Source organism: Oryzias melastigma, linkage group LG8 (genome assembly GCF_002922805.2).
Source record: "Oryzias melastigma strain HK-1 linkage group LG8, ASM292280v2, whole genome shotgun sequence".
Taxonomy (NCBI): domain Eukaryota; kingdom Metazoa; phylum Chordata; class Actinopteri; order Beloniformes; family Adrianichthyidae; genus Oryzias; species Oryzias melastigma.
The window spans coordinates 18,811,052-18,818,442 of record NC_050519.1 but is presented as its reverse complement, the minus strand read 5'-3'; the positions used below and the strand labels follow the sequence as shown (position 1 = coordinate 18,818,442).

The following is a 7,391-nucleotide window of genomic DNA, read 5'->3' as shown; positions in this document are numbered from 1 at the left end:
AAATAGATAAAATATTTTTGTTCTATTTTACAATAGAGAGAACAATGGAAATGTAGTTAAAAGAAAGAGATGTGACAATCACGAACAAATCAAATCTTTTGAATGGTTCATTAATTTTTAATCATCGGTCCTGAAGACAAGAGAGGGAGGATGTTACCCAAGGTTAATTTGAATCCTTCTCATTGTGTGAGAAATTTGGATGTACTTTTTGACTCTGAGATGAATTTTATCCCACATATTAAAAATATTGTTAAGACAGGATTTTATTATCTTAAAAACATTTCCAGAGTCTGCATATTCCTCTCTCTTTCCAGCACAGAGGTGCTGATGCATGCTTTTATTTTAGTGGTTTAGATTATTTTAATGCCCGTCTCTCTTCTTCTTCTTCTTTTCCTTTCGGCTTTTCCCTTCAGGGGTCGCCACAGCGAATCAGTTTCCTCCATCTAAGCCTGTCTTCAGCATCCTCCACTCTAACACCAGCCACCTTCATGTCTTCATTCACTGCATCCATAAACCTCCTCTTTGGTCTTCCTCTAGACCTCTTTCCTGGCAGCTCTAGACTCAGCATCCTTCTACCAATATATTCACTGTCTCTCCTCTGAACATGTCCAAACCATCTCAGTCTGGCCTCTCTGACTTTATCTCCAAAACCTCTAACATGTGCTGTCTGTCATGATTGCGAGAGGAAGCAGACTCAGATGCTGAAACCCAGAAGGCAGTAGGAAAGAGTTTATTGTCCGATGAGGTTTTGGGCACTGAAGCTGGAGTGGAGTGGCAGCAGGAGGAGGCGGATGAGGATCAGCAGGAGACCAGGCGGTGGAGCAAAGAACCAGCAGGTGAGTTGGATGATGGTGTGGTCCTGCAGCCGGGTAGATGGTGGAGCTAAGTGGCAATGGACCCAGGTCAGCACGTGGTAGTAGAAATCCTGGCAAAGCGAATGAGACGTCAGCGTGAGCATGAGCAAAAAATGACTTAAGCTTAAACTTTCAAAAAGGCTAGAAGCACAAGGCCAAGGTACTTCACCGGTTAAGGTAACGAACTGGCGAAGAATGCTGGAGCAGGCCTCTCTTAAATAGCTGACTGTGGCTGATGAGAAGAGTGCTGGCAGCTGGGTCCAATCAGGAGGTGCAGAGGAGAGCAGGGGCACCATGACAGCTGTCCCTCTGATGTATTCATTCCTGATCCTATCCATCCTGGTCACTCCCAAAGAGAACCTCAGCATCTTCATCTCTGCTACCTCCAGCTCTGCTTCCTGTCTTTTCTTCAGTCCCACTGTTTCTAGTCCAAACAACATGGCTGGTCTCACCACAGTCTTGTACACCTTTCCTTTCATTTGTGCTGAAACTCTTCTGTCACACATCACACCTGACACTTTTCTCCACCCATTCCAACCTGCTTGCACTCTCCTCTTCACTTCTTTTCCACACTCTCCATTACTCTGTACTGTTGACCCTAAATACTTAAACTCCTCCACCTTCTTTATCTCTTCTCCCTGTAACCTCACTCTTCCACTCTGGTTTACCTAAAAATCTCTTTCAAGTTTACAACTATTGCAGAACTCAGCGGCACGAGTTCTGACGAGGACCAGGGGGCATGAACAAATTACACCAGTTTTAAAATCCCTACATTGGCTCCCTGTGCGTTCAAGATTGATTTTAAAGTTATCTTAATGGTTTATAAATGTTTTTTTGGTCTTGGGCCTTCTTATTTAAGTGACTTTCTTTTAAGATATGAATCCTTGTGGACTCTGATGTCCTCTGGCCTTTTAGTTGTCCCTAAAGTGAAGACCAAAACAAAGGGTGATGCCTCGGTCCACCTCTGTGGTCCTCGCCTGTGGAACAGCCTGCCGGAGAGCCTCAGGGCCAGTGTTTCCTCATGGGGATCCTCTGTTCTGAGGCTCCGCCTGCAGGGGGGCTGTTGCTGCGGTGCTCATTCTCATTGGGGGGGCTGAGGTCGAGCTCTGTAAAGCGGGCCCTGCGCTGCCCTGTGCTGGGCGGGTGCTGCGGTGATGACCCCTGTGGTCGGGCTGGGCCTTGAATAAATGGATCCTCATAATATCGTTTCTACACAGTAGTACCAAGCCAGACTGTTTCCTGAGATCTGCAGTTCTTAATTCTTTGGTCCCTTTTGTTGTTAAGGGTAAAATTGGTGGAACTTGGGGGGTGGGGGCAGTAACTCAGGGAGGGAGGGGTGTTCATTTTGTGTTAATGTTCTGTTTTCTATGTGAGAATTTGTTTTTAAACACTGTGTTTTTTGCTTTTTAATATATATTTTATTTGCTTTTATGTTAAGGCACTATACAAATAAATAAAGTTTGAGTTTAATTTGAACAATGTTAGTCAACTTACGGTCAGCTGGGAACCATTTTTTATTTTATTTTTATGTTCCTCTGTCCTTTGAGTTTTAAATATACACAAAAGTGCCCAAACAAGCTCATCCTGTTACTTCAGATGTAAATATCAGTTGGAGTTGTGAACACATGATTCACTCTGGTACCTCTATGAAAAAAGAAGAGGAGAAAACCTCTGCAACATGTTCAGCAACCTGGAGGGAGAGTGGTCGTGATGAGTCAAATCTTTTGAACGGCTCATTAACATGAACGATGGGAATCAAGTTGTAATCAGCTGGGAACTGTTGATTATTTTGATCTTTTTTCCTCCCTTCCCTGAGTTTTATACTTTCACATGAATGCTCAAACAAACTTATCCTTCTAACTTTTAGATGCAAATATCACAGCAAAACTTGGTTCAGCCGGGAGTAATAACTGCATGGGCATTAGGACCCAGAGAATGACTTTGCAGCAGGTGTGCGGTTTCTGGTATTGATGGAGATGCTATTTAGTGATGCAATGACTATTGTTTCAAAAGTCTTGGCAGGGAGTTGTGAGTGGGTTGTACATGACAGTGCAATGGAGAGTGACCATTGTCCTGTTTTATCTAGGATTGGTGGGGTGAGGGAACAATCATTTACCGAAAGAGAAGGCAGGCGGATTTTTCACAAGGCAAATTGGGAAAAATTACTTGTATATGTGAAGAGGATCACTCTAATATTGGTTTGGAAAATACTGTTGAAGAAGTTGAAAGGACAATTAGAAAGGTGATAATTGAAGCAGCAAATCTGACTATTCCAAAAAGTAAAGCAACTATGTTAAGAAGAAATGTTCCTTCGTGGACTCAAGACTGCAGGATGGCAGTTAGAAATAGGGATAAGAGTCTAAAACTATTGGGACAGACTCACACCTACGAGAACCTGTCAAATTACAAGAGATTATGAGCTGTAGCGGGACGAGTTATTAAAGAGGCGAAAAGGGAGAACTGGAAGGGATTTTTGTGATACGATTGGTCGAACTACGCTGGTTAGTGAAGATTGGGGAGTGATTAGAAAAATGAAAGGAATAAGCTAGAAGTTAAAATATCCAGTACTAAAGGTGGATGATGATTTAGCTATAATTGATGGGGAGAAAGCTGAAGTATTGGCTAAAACCTTTGTCAGAATTCATAGCAATGGAAATGTATCTAGATATAGAAGAGAGAGGAGAGAAGAAACTAGGGAACAATACTGTAATGATGTTGGTGATAATTATATGAAAACTATGGATGTTCCGTTCACATACTTTGAATTGGATTGAGCCCTGAAAAAATCCACAATGGATGGAATTAGTAATGTAATGCCAAAACATTCATTCTTTCATTTTCCTGACTGCTTTGTCCCTTTCAGAGTTGTGGGGGTGCCGGAGCCTAACCCGGCTACTGATGGGCGAAGGCGGGCTTCACCCTGGACAGGTCGCCAATCTGTAGCAGGGCTTCAATCACTCTCCCATCCACTCTCACATTCACACCTAGGGGCAATTTAGAGTCACCAATTCACCTATGAAGCATGTTTTTAATAATAAAATAACCTAAAAATGCCCAAAGTAAAATCACACTGATATAATATGTTTACTTTTTAACACTGAAAATGCAGTGTTAGCACATTTGTCTTTATTCTGAAAGAATGATAAAGCTCTCAGGCCTGTAATTATCCACAGAAAGAGCACACTGGGACTGAAAGGGTTAACCCAGGTTTGAGTGGGTTGGAGCTTTTCTGCAGAGCCAATAGGAGGAGTTTTTCTGGATGACATCACTGCTCTACATTAGCATACTGAATCACTAGTTAACTAGCTGACAGTAAGTCTTTCACTAGTTCACTAGTGACATTTATAAGAATGCACTAGTGAACTTGTAAGAAAATATTGGGCTCACTAGTTAACTAGTGGGTTTTCTGCACTGCACTATAGTGACATTTTTAGTCAACTTGTTCACATTTTGCATGTCACTAGTTAACTAGTTCGATATTTTGGTCGCACTAGTTAACCAGGAGCCTTACTAGCAATGTTCCCTCTAAGCTGCGCACGTGCGCAATTGCGCACTGCTCCCACGCCCGTTGCGCACAGCAAATCTATTCTGCGCACAACATAAAATTTATTCTAAACTTTAAATAAAATTATCATATAAGTAATCTGACATGTGCTTGACGCCGACAATTTTTTTGACGCATTAATCGCGGATTTTCTCATAAGTGCCTTTCCATACCGCGCGAGCGGGCGTCCCGCCCTCTCTCACCGGCTGCTCTCACTAGTTCACAGGCGGGTCTCCAACCACCGAGCTGCGAGCTAGAACCGGCCCGGCACTAGGACCTGAAGAGCTCCTGCACTCTAACCCGGCTCCGGTTCGCGTCCAGTACCACGTCTGGTGGTACCGCCTCGCGTCCGGCGCCGCGTCCCGAGAGCTGCGGACCCCAGACGTTCCGAACAGCAAGCTCACCGGGGGGCGTTTTAAATGTTCTCGAGGTTTAAGCGTGATCCAGCCCCAGCAGAGCGGTCTGTCTGCCGGCATATCCATGGCTTGAGCTCCGGACACGTCGCTGCGCAGCGGCAGTAACAGACTGTCAAACTATCCACAGTGTATCCCGCTTTTCTCAGTCTTTAATGTTTTAAAAAACAAAAGTTAATTGGAAATGATAAATCTCTATTTCATTTATTACTGCAAATCAGCAGAGGAGGAAAAGATTTGGTCCTGACATAAAAATGAACATGAAAGTGTTATGGAAATGTTATTTTTTGATGTTTTTTATTTTATTTTACTGAATGTTGATTGAAGTTTAGAATTTAAAATGCCCTTCACTTGGACTTGGGCTTTTGTTAGGCAAGGCAAGTTTATTTGTATAGCACATTTAATGTACAAAGACAATTCAAAGTGCTTTACATAAAACATTAAAAGAAACAATCAAAAGAAATAGTAAAAATGTGATCATTAAAATAAAATTAAAAGAAAAGCAGGCATTTTATGTTACAGCCTTTTATTGTTAAGAAAGTATCTCCATACAATGTTACAAAATAAAGTATTTCTGATGAAAACTATAAATTTCGTCATTCCTGTTTTCATAATTAATGTAGAACTGCTAAATTCCATGAAGCACACATTTTTTTCCTTAAAAAAAGGCCACATAATAATTTGCGATTAATCGCGAGTTAACTCGGGACAAAATGCTCTGTTAATGTGTTCTGTGTTGCATTGTTGCTCCAGTGTGATTGGATGAGTGTGGGGGTGGGCGGAGGAGCAGGAGAATCTAAGAAGGGTTGCGGGAGCATGAAGGAATGTAATGAGGAACGAGCCAATGAGAGCACTTTATCGTTTGTGTTGTATTCGGCGTGGTTACGGCCGACAGTAACCGTTTACAAGTTTATTAAAAGCTTTGCGGTTGGAAACGTTCACCTCCGCCTCTTCATTGCGTCCTGACGGACGCTACAGTATGTTTGCTATTTTGACTACTATTTGTATCTTTCTTTTATTTATTATGGAAAGCACTTCAAGATTCTTTGTAGCAGGAAAGGTCCTAAACAATTAAAGTGGAGTTTGAATGTATTCCCAGACAGCAGGACCCGCTGCCTGAATGTTTCTTACTTTTCATTGTAATTGTTGCAAATCACTCACATTGAACACAATTTGGTGAACATTTATTAGTTTCATTCTTTTAATAAGCTACATGACTTGTTAAGATAAGAGATTTCAGACAGTTGAAATATAGACGTGAATACAGAGTGAACCCTCATTGTTGCTCACTGCGGTCGAAGGAGCGCTCAGTGAGTTTCTGTGTTTGCTCAGACGCACAAAAAATTAGAGGGAACATTGCTTACTAGTGAACTTGTAGGACATTTACATGTGACTAGACTAGTTCACTAGTGGGCTGTACGGTGGCGCAGTGGTTAGCGCTCTCGCCTCACAGCGAGAAGGCCCCGGTTCGAATCCCGGCTGGGACCTTTCTTTGTGGAGTTTGCATGTTCTCCCCGTGCATGCGTGGGTTTTCACCGGGGACTCCGGCTTCCTCCCACCGTCCAAAAACATGCTCCATGGGTTCATTGGTGACTCTAAATTGCCCCTAGGTGTGTCCGTGAGAGTGGATGTGTGTGTGATTGAGGCCCTGCGACAGACTGGCGACCTGTCCAGGGTGTACCCCGCCTTCGCCCTTCAGTAGCCGGGATAGGCTCCGGCACCCCCGCGACCCCGAAAGGGAAGAAGCGGTCAAGAAAATGGATGGATAGTTCACTAGTGGCCTTTTGAGAGTGTTACTAGTTAACTAGTAAGCAAAAATATGGTCCACTAGTAAACTAGTGCACATTTTTAGACATTACTAGTTAACTAGTAAGCCAAAACATGTTCCACTAGTGAACTAGTTGCGCTTTTGGCATTACTAGTTGGCTTCAAACAGCCTGATATCAAGGATATCTATTTAATGATAAATCGGTTTGCCATACCTCACAGCACTTAGCCATGTGAACATCTCTGGGACATTATGCTTCAGTCCATTAGGCGCCGCCAGGTTGCTCCTTAGACTGTACAACAGCTCAGGGATGCCCTCACACAGATCTGGGAGCAAATGCCACAAGACACCATCCGTCGTCTCATTAGGAGCATGCCACGATGTTGTCAACCATGCATACAAGCACGTGGGAGCCACACAAGATACTGAAAAGGATTTTGAGTTGCAGAAATTAAGTTTAGGAAAACATTGACTAGCCTGCCACATATTCAAATCACTCTGATTTTATGGTGTCTACACAATTGAGCCCTCTGTAGGCTGAAAACTTGTATTTCCATTAAAAGACTTGGCATCCTTTTGTTCCAAAGAAAATGACCTGTTGTTATTTGTAGTGTAGCGGACTGAGTTGTGCTGTGTTACTGTTTGGGTGCATCCTAATTTACAGGGTTCAGTGAAGGCACCAGGAGATGCTGATTGGCCCTTGTTCTGTCACTCAGCTTGTTGTCGGGGATTTGGACTGGTTGGGTGCAACTATTGGCTGAATAAGAAAAAGAGGGAGGGCCGTGCATGAGGAGGGAATAAGAACGTTTTGG

General features: G+C 43.0%; 1 long non-coding RNA gene across 1 annotated transcript; it reads right to left on the bottom strand.

Moving 5' to 3' along the window:
- Nucleotides 1-713: 713 nt before the first annotated feature.
- Nucleotides 714-1,151, bottom strand: LOC118599080. The gene is made up of 2 exons (XR_004948360.1): nucleotides 1,024-1,151; nucleotides 714-925 (listed from the first exon to the last, which is right to left on the bottom strand). It is a non-coding gene; the product is annotated as an uncharacterized LOC118599080 (long non-coding RNA).
- Nucleotides 1,152-7,391: the final 6,240 nt, after the last annotated feature.